We start from the raw sequence: 14,524 nt of genomic DNA on the forward strand, positions 1-14,524 counted from the left end.
TGACCTTTCTATCAAGTGCTATTTCATCCTTTTAACTAGAAATGTCAGAGAATGAACCTAGGACCTTTTGCGTGCAGTAGCCTACCAATGAGGGAAAATACCTCTCATTTAACATGTACACAAATTCACATATGTGTATTCCACATTCATTAATCTTGTACAACCAACATTTTCTGTTCTCAATCTGATGCAACATAATCACTTTATAATTCCTATAAGGGTGCTTTGAAAAGGGGAGTGCTGCTGCCAACATTTTCCTTTGGTTGTGGCTAAATCCCCTTGGAGAAACAGCTCAGTCACAAACCAGATGGTATAAACAATAAGATCTATAACTCTGAAGTTAGAATAGGCCCTCAGGAAACTATCCAAGGCAGATGACAATCTGATAGCCTGAATGGGTGACACAGTAACACCAGTTACATTTTCTGCAGAGAAATCAAGATTGCATAAATAATAATAGTTTAGTTATCTATGGAGCCTTCAACTCCTAATAAACAATTGCCTACAGTTGGCACAAATCAGTTAATCCTACTCAATGCCCTTCAAGGAGACAAATCAAACGACAGCTCCCATCACTCCTAATCAGCATGGCATTAGTTAAGACTGGCATATTTTGTAAAAAGCCACCATATTTCTCAAAAGTGTCTCTATGGCAGCTACAGTATGTGATTAGAAAATACTCAATAGGAAATAATAATAATGAGGAAGAGGAGGCGGCAGCTAAAGTAATCCACAGAATCTGCAGTAGTATAGAAAATGAGTTGCTACATACAACAACCATATATCAAAGCTGAGGCAAAATCCTTCTACTTAAGCATTGCCAAGAAACTAGATATTCCGTGCATGTACATAATATAAACTGACAAAAAATACAGAGATCTGCTCAATGAGCTTTATGCCTATAGTACATCCCACCACAGGAAACAGTAGATATTAATGGTTTTAAAAGATTCTACCAGGGACAAGTATTCTTCCTGCTGTATTAACTAATGTTTCTATGTTTAAAAGCAGTCCCTAATGGAGCACATTATAATAATCTAGTTTGGACAAAACAGTGTGAAAAAGCATTTATCACTAAATTTCAGAGAAAATTTTCAACATTTATCCAGTAAAGGAAACATGTCCTTCTCCACTGCACACTTGCTACTACTCTTCATCCAGAATAGACATCTGTCCAGAAACTGGATCTTTGTTGCAAGCAGTCTCCTGCTGATTTAGACCCTGTTTGATGTCAGAATCCTCTTGTTTGTGGCATAATCAACATCTCCCAGCAACCACCAGGCTAAGGGATTATGGGAGAAATAATCCACCAACAGTAGTAAGGCAGAAGCTGAAGTGGAAAACAAAGCTGCTGTTTTCATGCAAATGTTGGCTTGAACCAATGAACCTGGAACTCCAGGGAGGTCCTGAATTTGACTTCACAGCAGGGTCATTCTCACAGACAACAGCCTAAGAAATTTGCATGCTGTGCTACTCAGGCCTAGCACCTGGGAAACCCATTATCCAAGACAAGAGAACTCAATAAGAAGGTCAGTTCAGGGGAGACTGTTTTTGAAGACAGAAACAGAGCTACAGAGACTCAGATATCAGAAGAACATATAACTAATTTTTCAGTAAGCAAATCCCAAAAAAGGATGTGAAGTCCTAAAACTGAGAAATAGTTATGGAATGCATATGATCATGAGGGCTAGTAACTGTATTTAATAATTAAAGTCAATAGCTTAATGGAATTTCATAAAATCAAGACATAAGTAGCCTATACCTCACAATAGCTCCTAAGAATATGTGATGCTATTAATATCCCTTCCACATTTAACAGGAAAATTCAAAAGTGATCTGTTTAAAGCAAGGATTTCAAAATACCAGTGCTTACAAATCTAATTCCTGAGTTTGTTCTTAAGCTGAATCAGCATTAGAGTGGAACCAAGGATTGGCTCCAGTAGTCTCTAATTATTAAGGGTAGCCTACAACCTCTACAACCAATAATGTTCATATGGGTGAAATCATGTTTTGCTTAACTACAGTTTGCTGAATGAATCAGAGTTGACTGAGTTCATAATACTCACTAAGCCCATATCAATCACACTGCAACCTAGTGGGGTATGTAAATATTTGTCCATATCTTACTACTAGAATTATGACTACAGTCTTATTTTAAATATATATATACATAAGGGGTTACAAAGCAAATAATACAAGAAAACAGGGGGGAAAGTGTTCAGAGCCACAATGATAATCAGATATTCTCACCAGATTCAAGGGAGGTAATACAGGCACTTTCTAAGTCAGTACTATGTAACATTCAGTGAATATGTATGACTGCAATTGGTAGTCTTTTAACATTATCAGAATTGTGATCTTAAATAGTTAATCAAAAGTCATTTTAAAGGCCATTAGTGTGTTTCAATACAGCCTGCTCCAGTTGGATGCCATCCAATTAGACTGGACACACAAAAGCACCAGGGTGGGGAAAGCTGGGTTAGTGGGATCAAAACACCAATACTATCTCTGTTCTGGCTATAAGGTGCTCACATTTACAGCCTATGATTCAAATCTTATCTCAAAGATTCAATGGTCAGATTTTATTTATGTTCAGTGTCTAATCAAATACAAAATATATGAGTGGAAGAACTGTTCCTTCCCTAGTCAAATTTACATGGCCCCTTACAATTTGTTATTATCTCCTGTACAACACAGCCCTCACTTCGTGCTCTTAAGCACTAAAGAAATATCATAGCAATTTTTTCTACACTAAATTTATGAAGCATTAAGCATCTCAACACAAAGACACTGGTGCTTTGTCACAATAAGATGCTCTGTGAAGGCAGAGGTTACACAAAGGGTGCACACAATAGGATACAAATGGTATGGAGAATCTACAGAAACACATTAAATCTCATGCTAAAAACAAGCTGCAGGAATGGAACACATCTCTTGAAGAGCAACTCCACATCAGGACAGGTTTTGTGATAGCTGCATATATGCAGAGTTAATGAATTAGGAACACTGCGAGCCAGTGAGTGCTGGACAGATATGAAACAGCAGGCCACCCAGAAGAGCATCTAGTGTATGCCAATCAGGGACATTATTCAAAAGGGGCATGATTAAGTTAACTCAGCAGGGAATCTCCACATGCATTTGAGATAAGGTCATGAAAACAATAATCCTCCTCCCCTCATTGAATGGTGTACGTTTATATGTGTGTAGCAGGGGAGGAGGGGATTTTAAGTCCTGTCATGATTTGCAATAGCATAGAAAAGCCAACTTCTGCTTCTAGGCAGATGATTTCACAAGACAGTGTCCCTATCATTTCATTCCATTTTGCCCCAACAATGTCTAATTCAAAGAGAATAGCAGTGATTTTATCTGCAAAAAATCTAGCAAACATGTCACAGTGGCATACAGAAAATCAGGAGTCTGGTAGCACATTTTCTACCATTAAAACACATAAAATTTGTTAGTCAGAAAAGGTGCTACCAGGTTCCTTCTGATTTTTTGCTACCATAGACTAATACAGTTCTCCTACAATGGCCTGCAGGAGAGTCTTCTGGGCTCTTGTCCACCAGTTGCACACTGTTTCAAACAAAGCTGCCGGGTGAGATTCTGCAGATATACTAAGAGTGAAGACAATGTAGGCCCAACCATGGGCATGTATGGGTGTCCAATCATATTAGTGTCTTTTCTGTCACTTCATATCCCAGAGCTCTTCAATAAACCATAAAGAGCAGGATCAGTGCACAGAAAGAGAAACAATGGTCTTGCTTTCTTCACATTCCAGAGCTCAAGAAGGCCACATCTCTGGGGAAATCCCCAAGCACCTGTTGAAAATCAACAGGATAAACTAGGTGCCTGGTGCAGACTATTCTAATTGTTCCTTCACCTTTGCGGATGTCTAGAATGCCAACAAGCTAGATGTTAACCAGGAAGTGATAGGAATAGTTCATAAAAATGTCCTCCATCTTCAGAACATACGTTAACCGCTCTGAGATAAATACCAGGTCTAGCACATGATCACCTATATGAGTAACTATGGAGTCCAAATCCCATCCCCAGAGCCTGGAGGTTGAAGTCCCCCAGCACTAACAGGTAGGGAGAATCTACTCTTCCCTATGAGAAAAAGTTGTTACATTTGGGGCTTTTTAGTCTAGAAAGGAGGAAACAGAGAGGGGATTATGCATGGTGTGAATAAAGTGAACAAGAAGAAGCTATTTTACCCTTTCCAAAATACTAGAACCAGAGGTCACCCAATGAAATTGAATCCTGGAAGAATCAGGACACACAAAAGGAAATATTGTTTTACACAACGTTTAATTAAACTCTGAAATTCACTACCACAAGATGTGGTGCTGGCTACCAGCTTGGCTGGCTTCCAAAAAGGGTTGGATCAATTAACAGAAGTCATGGGAATCAATGGCTATTAGCTTTGATGGCAGTGTGACTGCCCCTAAAGGCCATCTCCTGGTAGACCGGCAGGCTTCCTTATTCAGTTGGTTGGCCACTGTGTGAACAGACTGCTGGACTAGATGGTCAGGGGTCTAATTCAGCACAGCACTGTTTCTGTTATGTACCACCCAACCAGAATTCAGGACCAGACAGGCAACATAGTAGAAAGTATTCCAGTATTGCTAATTTGTATCTACAGCCCAATTTCTTATTCCAGCACTCATAATAAGTCATATGAGGAACAGGGCATCTGGTGACTTCCAGGGATGAAATGGTGAACTCAAGACAGCTCCACTGAGAGCAGAACTGATGACTGTGGCAGAATGAAGTGGACTGGCTCTTCAGGATTCCTCTCCAGACAAGGAGAGGTCTTGGGATTGCCCACAAGTGCTCCTGACAATTTCACCTCGCAAAGAGACTGCAAGACAGTGGTCTCTGGTGGGTTTAGAGCTCTGGGAGACAAGGGAACTCCATCTTTGCCCAAACCACAGTTGGTGCCTTCAAAAGGACACTGGGTTTGCATATTTCCTTCTCTAATCACTTTAGGAAATTGCTTGTTAACTGCTTTTCAGCTACTAGGAACCTTTGGAACAACAGGTTTTACAGCACCGGGTGCGTCTCCTTCAATCCTTCATGAAAGAAATTTTAAATACAAGTTTAAGGATTGAAAAAAAAATTGTTTTTGGAATAAACAGCAAAAGGGTGATTAGAACAATTTTGGAAACTTACAAACAGACTAAGGGTCCAGATGGGATTTGAGATAAGTTTTTGAAATTAATTATAAGAATCCTTCCTGTGGGAAAATGCTGTTCTTTGGAATTTTTTGAAAAAACAAGACAGGATGGGACTTCGAAGGTTGTACACTAGAAGGAACCAGAAGGAACTAAAGATTTAAGTTTTTTTTTTTAATGGACACATTTTTAAAGGAGAACAACACTTAAATTTGACATACTAATACAGAATGGAGCAAAATACTTTAACATTGGACATATTGAGCAATATTTGTGAACAATGGACCCAGAAGTTAATTTTAAGAGTGTCTGCCTCTATAGATAGACTGTGTTTAAAAGATGTTATGGAAGAGAAACAAGTTTTACCAGACAAGATTGAGACTGATCTGAAAGTGGATTTAAAAATGACAGGCTACAAGAATGATATGGAAAAAGATGCTACACTGGATATACAAATGAAACTAGTTGATGTCATAATAATTAAAACGGATATACAAATAACAAACCAAGAGAGTGACCTGAATAACTTTCCTATACTGACCCTACAAAAGAGACTTGAAATTTTGAAGAATTTTGTGAGAAGGGACAAAGAAAAAATTAAAAGAAGTCAAGTTCTAGGATTGAACTTGAAGGGACTAAATATCAAGATTGTTAAAAGTAAAAGGAAGAAATATAAAGATGGTTTATTTGATCAGGGTTAAAATAGATACACTGTTATCTCTGGCAACCCTTAATGGACTTTTGATGATCAGGACTGAAATGACAAGGCTTTAAGGATCTGTTTATAGATAAGAGATGGGATATTTATGGGACGAAGAGATCATTTATTGTATTTTAAGAGAAGGTGATAAGTTACTAAAATTGTTTATACTTGTTGTGATGAAGGGGGAAGTCATTTATTTATATATTTCTTTACTATATTCTTATTTTTTCTTTATCTTCTATTTTTCTTTCTATTTTTTTCTTTTCTGCACTAATTCTTTTTATTCTTTTATTTTTCTTACTTTTTCTTACTTTTTATCTTTTTAATTGTACTGTTTAATAAAATCACTGTTTTAAAAAAAAGAGCAAGACACTTGGCCATAAAGTGTCACACAAGATCACCACCATGCCCTCAACTCCCAAACTTGAAGTTGCACTGCTAGACCACCTAAAATCAAGGAGACCAAATCTTGGAGACATCCCCATTCCTGCCCAGCCACATTTCTTTAATGCATATCAAGTCTGCAAATTAATCTACCATTTTCTTTTTGGGTAAATACAATATGCAAATACTTTAAAGAGAGAGAAGTATGTTTTGTACTTTTTGAAGAAGTGTCCCAAAGCCAGCTTAACCGCTCATGGGCTGAGCATTATTATCAACCCTCCAAACTTATGTTTGTATAGATATACTTGTTAAAATAAGGAAGATGTATTAACCATTAAAATGAGAAAATACTACCCTTGTCAACTACTGATAATTAAATACATCTGATACTGCTCAGTATATGATAAGATATGAAGATGATTTTTAATTTGTTAACAGCAAAGCAGCCATCCCTGCTCAGCACTATACAGTATAGGTTTACATAGTATTTACATATTTGTCCTAACTTAGAGCAAAGTACCGCGCTGAGACAGTGAATTGGTCTCTAGTGTTTATTGAATGCTCTAGTGGATAGAATCCTGCCAAACTGAAAGACCGTGGGAAACCCACACAGATAAACCCAAAACTCAAGGTGGGTCTGCTCTGAGTTTCTTTGAGGGAAAGTTCAAAGCCTCTAAACTACGCATGTATTTTCCCACCTGGAAAGGGGCCCCCTCCTGTTCACCATCAGTACTCATGACAATATTTAATCTGACAACCCAAAAAGCTATAGAGAGCTATAATCCCTACCAGCCGTAATAGAGTAACAAAACTAGCATTTATATAAAAGTTTAGAATGCTTCAAATGCTGCACACTTATTACTTCAGGAATGGTGATCCACAAAGTAGAGTCAGCTTATTACAGAGGCGGCTTGAGAGAATAATAGCATGCCTGAAACTACTATGGGAATCTGTGCGCAGAAAACATTTGAACTGAGGGCTTCCACGTCAACAGTACAGATATACCTCACTACATATTCTTGGACAAACCTCTGGACAACTTTATCTAAGGAAACACAAATCTTCGTATTCAAGCAAACAAATCAACTTATAGTACTAGGCCAGCAATTCCATTTTAACTAAATATTTGGAAATTTAAGAGCCAATGTAGTGTAGTAGTGAAGGTGTTCCACAAAGACCAGGGAGACCCAGGATCAAGTCCATCCTTAGTCACGGAAGCTCACTGGACAACTTGGGGCCAGTCACTCTCTCTCAGCCAAACTTACCACACAGGGTTGCTGTGTGGAGAAAACTGAAGGAGGAAATGCTGTCAAAGTATACTGAGCTACTGTACAAAGCATAGGATATAAATTTTAAAAACAAATAAATAAGATTCTTTGGCATTGGAGCTATTTCTGTGAGACATAGTTGCAGAGACACATGCAACACGTAAAAAAGTATGATCCTAGCATCAGCATACTAGAGAACAAAAGGATATCCACCAGCTGTCTGTCTCATATAGGCATCTAGCAATCAGCAGGCTCAGCAAGCACAGATCTCCACATCAAAAGCCAATGCTCCACTGGAAAATCAAGAAAAGGAATCTTCTTACTACTTGAATTACCACTTGCAGCTTCAGGACATGCATATTTCCAGTAGCCTACACAAGACTCAATCCCCATCATCATTTTTATCCCCCAGAAATCCAGTCTGGTTGTTACACATCAGTGCCATACTCAGAGCATTTTTGTCAAGATGTTTTGAAATCAAACATGCCACCTACATGGCAAATAAAGGCTTAGCAAAACCATCAGAAAGAGCCTTCTGCTTCCGCTCTGAAGCATCAGCCTTCAACTCTGTGCATTAACAACAGTGCTGTTGGGTGATCAAGGCACTGCAGGGAGGAGGAGGAGGAGGAGGAGGAGGGATCAAGGGGTTATACCCACCCTTCCCCCATCAGTTTCAGTTCAAAGCACAGAGAGCAGGGAGGCATCTGCTGAAGCCATCATGCTCATCCAGACGAAAGCTGGGAAACAAAGAACATGATCAGAGCGGGCAAGCCCCTCAGTGAACTTTCACAATCCTCTCAGCAATGCTGGATGAGTCTACCCAAGTAAAGTCTGCTTTATTCTTTGCATGCACGGATGCACCAATCATCAACGATTCCCTACATGCATGCTACCCTGGAGCACTGCACAGGCTTCTTAGCTCTTCAATACTTCTACCACTGTCTTCAACTGGCAGCACATGGGCTGGGAGAAAGTTACTAATAGCACAGCTTTCCCCATTACTGGCGATCACTTCAGGACCAACTGTGCCAGCAATAAGATGTCTTAGCAGTATCAGGGATTTCAAGGGCTGTAGTTTCTTCTTCAGAGAACGAAGTAGGGATTCACAAACATATTCCAGAAAGTAGCAAGTTGGCCACAGCAGCAAAACTCTACCAAGCAATTCTAAGGCTCAGGCAGGATTTCAAGGAGTATTAAACTCCCAAACAAAAACAATCAAGCATCCAAATTGTATGAGATAAAATGCCTGCTTATTGGGATGTTTCCACTCCAAGGGCTCCTTGCATTAGCAACTGAAAGGGATGGACAGATATTGCATCTTCCTCTCAAAGATCTTCTTTACCTCCCAAAGGTGGTCGGAAAATTTCCATCATGTGGAGCCAGACTACGTTTTGATAAAGGGAGTGACTGCACAGTAAAATCCAGCTCTTCTGTTCTTACTCCTCCTAATCACCTCTCTCAGAAGGCCACAGAAGGGCCCCTTGTTACCTCCCATATAATCTGAGCAGGGAACAGCTTAACACAACGTATGTACCTAGACAAGGTAAAGTTGTTCCTGCTCACTTATGTTATGTTGTTTACAAGATGATTCAGTCATTATCTGTCAATGTAACTTAACTCACATAGATAAAATGTGGAGGTGAACCATGTGCACATCATGAGTTTTTTTAATGGAAAGATAAGGTATCTCACATTCTGACAAATACCTTTCTGCCAGAGCTAAATACAGCAAGGAGAAATGGCATACAAAGCAGAACTCATGAATAAAAGAATGCACGTGAAGACTGGGATGTCTAATGCCACACAGATGTTCCAAAACTAATCATATAAACACATTAAATAATCCCAACCCTCTTCAGCCACTGCCTTTATTATAGGCTTCCACAGAGAATTGTTAAAGGCCTCCCAGTTTAGTTCATTAGATTCTGCGACTTCACTTCAGACAGACTGTCTACCCCAGTATCACTTTCGCACAGCACAACTTTCTCATTAACCTCTCCCAGGTGTGTCTGTCTACCGCCTTTGCCAAAAGCAGCATACACCATTTAGCCATCCTGTATTTCTCATTCTCAGGTATCATACACAATCACATATTGTAGTCTAACAAATCTGTTTGCGAAGTTTGTTCTATAGAATCCTGGTATCAGAGAGCCTTGAACAGGCCATTCTGGCTAGCCAATATATTGTTAATACTGCTCCAGAGGATCTGTGAGTATCCTAATGTCCACTCAGCTTCTCAAAGGAACAACAGAGTGACTCTGACAGTCATCAAGCCCATCTCAGCCCACTCTTGTTCACAAAGCCCAGGGCAGGGGACTTGGTAGCCAGGAGAGTTTCCTGCCACAGCCTGTTGACAACCATCAATTGTTGCTGCTGATACACATTCTGAGCACCAGCTAGGTGAGGGTTAGGGTTGGGCCATGTTCTCCTAGTGAATTCAAGGAGAGGGGCAGGGAAGTCCACTAGGCCCCTTTCAAGAGGCTATTTGGCAAGAGGCTGCTGGAGACCAGCAGAGGGGAAAGTGGGCAACTTCTGACGCGCCACAAGCCGGATGGGAAAGCACCTCCTCCGTCTTTTCACGGACAAAGTAACAGAGGAAGCGAAGGCAAAGCGCCCGAAGACAAAGCTAAGTATCTCTCTCTTTATTTTTCCACCAGGAAACCAGGTCAACGATGGAGACAGGAATTTCGGAGCCGAGCGAAGCTCGAACCCCCCACCCAGGGCCAGGAGAGGGCAAAATCGCGCAGAAACCTCAGCGGGACAACGCGGTCAACTGGACGGCCCTCGGAACAGGAGACGAACCGGGGATGCAAAACCGACTCGGAACAGCCACCCAGAAGAGGCTGCAACGCGAGGAGCGCCCCAACATTTCTCCAACTGCAGCTCCGCACCCCGGGCGAGTCTTGGCACACAGATCGCCCGAACTATTGAAAAGGGGGGAGGGGAAAGGGAGAAGGTCGGCGCACTCCGCTTCTACGGAGCCTAAAGCACACTTCCCTCTTCGCTCTCGGAAAGTGGGTCGCCCCCTGACCGACACCTTCCCTCCCCGCCCCCGGCCTCCCAGCCCCACACCTCGCGGGGCCGCCTCCATGGTGCTGGTCCGCAGCTCCGCCGCGCCGAACACAGTTCCAGCCAGATCAGTCCCGCCGCTTCTCGACAAGTTTGAACAGGCTCCTCCCCTCGGCCGCCCGGGACTCCTAGTGCCTGGATCGCCCCTCCCCTGCGCTGGTCCGGCCCCGCTTTCCTTCGCCTCCTCTTCCTCTTCCTCCCCACCGCCCGCCCCGCCTGGTTGGGGAAAAACACACAAGCAGGCATCCTAATCCTGCGGCGCAGCCCTGGAAGCGCAATCTCGGCCGCCATTCACGGGATGATCTCGAAGCCCGCTTTGTATCCCAACCACATGAACGAGCGGCCTACTGAAAATGCATTCGCCAGCCCACGCGCGACGCTACTACTACACCATGTTGGGAGCCCCCCTTGAGACTTAGAATATCCAACATACTGGCAGACAATATATAGGCCCCTTCACTCAAGTCCTCCATCGCAATTCTCTCTAGTTCCACCACCTCTTTCTTTGATGATTGTCTGATCAAGTCCTACAGGCTCCTGGTGCCATGCGAAGATGGGACACAGCTATCTTCGTCACGCTATTTTTTTTCTCCTGTTTTAAGCCTGACAAGGGTGTCCATGCCCAAATGAGAATACACCAACAGTTTCTCTGTATAGAAGAGCAAGCCTTGGCAAAGGCAGCTTCAAGTGTGTATTCAAAGATACATGCATCAACATTCTCTCTTTCTGTGCAATTACTAACAAGTACAAGAGCTCTGCTCTTGCTTTTATATAATCATTCTAGAGAATCATCACCACCACCACCACAGCAACAAGTTGGAATTACAATGGACACAGAAAAGTTAGGCATAGTTCTGAAAATACTGAAATCTTTTTAGCCATAATAATCTCTGTCAAATTCTCCCTCTACAAACTCTGCCATTCCCTGACTATTAAGGAATAATTTGGATGCCTTTTTGGCATGCTAGCTGGGGTGACCGAAGGCTATTCTCTGTATTTCACTGAGGAAGAACCTGACATACAGTACAAATCAGTGTTACATTCTGTTCTATTTCACAGATTACATCCTCCACCCACTTCCTACTTACTGTACAACACGGTAAACAAAAGTTCGGGCTGATAATGCCACACCAAAGAGTCACATCTTTATTCTATGTCTGCCTTCTCTCAGGAAAGGAGAAGAAGTTCCCTTCTCTCAAATATTACTTTGCTAATTAGGGTCCCTTGTATAAAATTTATTCTTGAACTTAGTCAAGATCTATTCTTTATCAGCTGGATCAGCCTTATCACCAACTGGATCTTACCTGCCTTCCCAGGTATCACCAACTTTTTAAAAAAGATAAATCATCCATTTCAGTTTGCCTAGAATTTGAGCCTCCTAGATTAAATCAACAGAGGTAGATCACAGGGGCTTAATTCTGTCCCATTTTAGCTTCTTCCTGGATTTCACAAAGTTCAATTGACACAGAAGTAAAAAAAAATGTTCTAATTTCCTTGCTCTTTATGTAGCTTAGCTTTAGAATACAGAACAGATCAAGGCACTGAAACTATACATAAATAAAGAATTCATTTTATAAATCAAAGTAAGAAAGTCTTCCCCATTATAACAATATTAGGCCTGCTTCTCTTGTCAGTCAAAAGCAGTCAGAAATCCAACACTCTTATATTACATCTGTTTCACACTGTATACTATCTTTTGCAGTAACTTAAAGTCAGGGAATTACTTACGACTTTTTAAATTTTAATTTCTATATTTTTATTCTTTTTTGCTGTTCCTGTTTTTGTGCCTTTGAGTCAGAGCTGGCTCCTGGCAAGTGCCTAGACCAGTCCCTGCAATTTTCTTGGCAAGGTTTTTGGAAGTGGTGTGCCATTGCCTTCTTCTTCCTAGGGCCTGAGACAGTGACTGGCCCAAAGTTACCCAGCTGGCTTTGTGACTAAGGTGGGACTAGAACTCAAGGTGTCCTGGTTTATCTATTTCTATTTATCAAATTTGTCACCACCCATCTCCTCCCACCAGAGGGACTCTGGGTGGTTTACAGCAAAATAATCAATAAAACAATAAAAATACAATATAAAAATACAATATCTAAAAGTACAATTACAAGTCAGTGATCATTATAAATAAAAATAGAATGCAAAATTATAGCTTGGTGCCTTAACCATGACACTAAACTGGCTCTCTTATTCTGCCTTTCAGACAAATAAAGGCTCTTACAAAGTGATTTACAAGAAAAATATATAATATTAATATTAATATAATTCTATATTAAAACATAGTACTTAAAGACTGACACAATGCAATGAACAAGTGGCATTGAGAAAATCCAAGAGAGAATTCGTTTAATCTGACCACAAACTCTAGCAAAATTGGAATATTTTAAATCAGGAGAGGTTATTCCATGTTGTTAGAAGAGGAAACAGACACCCCAACTAATTTTTCATACATGCTGAAAAATTCTTTCCAGAGTAAAGTTTCATGTGATGATTTTTGCATATAATAATGGCGCACAACCTTTTGCAGCTGGAGATGGAATTTTTTTTATTTTTTATTTTTTGAAAAACTAAAATAATTTTTCAACAGCTGGTGCTGCTGTGAGCACTACAATGATACAGTAATGAAACTGGAGGGGATGATGTTAAATTTTTCTCTCCCCCATTGCAAGGGGATGTGTGTGCTTTTTTTTAACAAAAGGTAAATAGGTACATTTACAAATATTGAAAACTTAGTGCACCTATTTTACTGCTTCTTTGACTAAAAAGACAGGAAATTGTCTCACCTTTGCTTAGCAGTTTTCGGCTGAATTTCAAGCTACAAATAAGGAGCTAGAGTAGCTGTCAGTAAAGAACTTATACAATAAAATATATTTTAAAATGCCAGCTGTCTAGATTCTGCAAAATTATTGTCACAATAATTATTCTAAAGTGAGAAAGCATCTGTTTGTAGGCTGCTGTCCAGTGTAATGAGCTGTATAAGGGGAGCTTCAATATATTTGTGGAACATTCCCCAGGAACAGCCTCCTGCTAATTTCAATGGTGTGACACAGTTTGTGTACAGACATTTACAAAGGACATATTAAAATCTTCCATGGGACTACTAAGCATGCACATTAAACATGCACAGATCCAAATTCCTGCAACACCTGAAAAGACATAGAAAACCCACTCTCATAAAGCTGACAGTGCTCTATGGAATAATCTCAGTGTAATTCCTCCTCCCCCCCGCCACAAAAAAAGAAGGAAAAGGAATAAATCTAAATTCTGCTTTTGGAACAAACTATATCAAATTAAAGCAAGTATTAGCAAATATACAGAACATATAATGTAAGGTGAAACTAGGTTCAATCAACATACAGCCTGCAATCTCTCTCACAGTCTCATTTCTCCATAGGTAAAATGGAAATGCTGTCATCCTACTTAAAGACTCTTACAGGAATGAATGAGTTTTAACATACCAAATGGTAAAAACAATATTACCATTTGTTTTACCGTCATTCCTATGTGCATATCTTATTTTGGTTCAGTAAATTGGGGTAGGGAAAGAGATGTTACATTGCCTGAATGTTTAAATCAGGGATTGGAACTGTTGCTGGGAAATCGGTATTCTGGAATATGACTAGGAATATGGCAATAATTTTTTAAAAGCTCACTAATTTAAAGAAGCTCCCAAACTCTCTTCTGTTGCTTCAATGTTAGAGGAAGAATCCCTGCTGTACCCTGTCCTATCCAGCCACAAGCTCTCCACAGCTTTTCTGTATCTCTCTACCACAGGCAATTTGTCTAGTTGTGCCAGGCCTCTAGCAGGCAGGTTAGGATGGCTGTTCATTGCTGCCTGATCTGATTCACACAATTGCAATGGAGGAGCTGGCAGCATTGGTTGCAGCACACAGAGACCCATGTGCAAGAAGCAACCTGCTGTTGTGGTGGCA

General features: G+C 40.5%; 2 protein-coding genes across 7 annotated transcripts in view; both read right to left on the reverse strand.

The window, feature by feature from the left end:
• TWNK (twinkle mtDNA helicase) overlaps positions 1-14,524 on the reverse strand; it is a 372,148-nt gene that overhangs the window by 297,973 nt on the left and 59,651 nt on the right. The gene's annotated exons all lie outside the window — the stretch shown is intronic.
• Positions 1-14,524, reverse strand: part of LZTS2 (leucine zipper tumor suppressor 2) — a 61,992-nt gene that overhangs the window by 20,437 nt on the left and 27,031 nt on the right. Inside the window, exon 1 of one of the 4 annotated variants that reach the window (XM_063307060.1) lies at positions 10,602-10,680. The exons of the other annotated variants lie outside the window; for them this stretch is intronic. The gene's annotated coding sequence lies outside the window, so the exon portion shown is untranslated. Of the gene's footprint in view, positions 1-10,601; positions 10,681-14,524 lie in introns of those variants that run through there. 4 annotated transcript variants of the gene reach the window in all.

Source organism: Candoia aspera, chromosome 6 (genome assembly GCF_035149785.1).
Source record: "Candoia aspera isolate rCanAsp1 chromosome 6, rCanAsp1.hap2, whole genome shotgun sequence".
NCBI lineage: Eukaryota > Metazoa > Chordata > Lepidosauria > Squamata > Boidae > Candoia > Candoia aspera.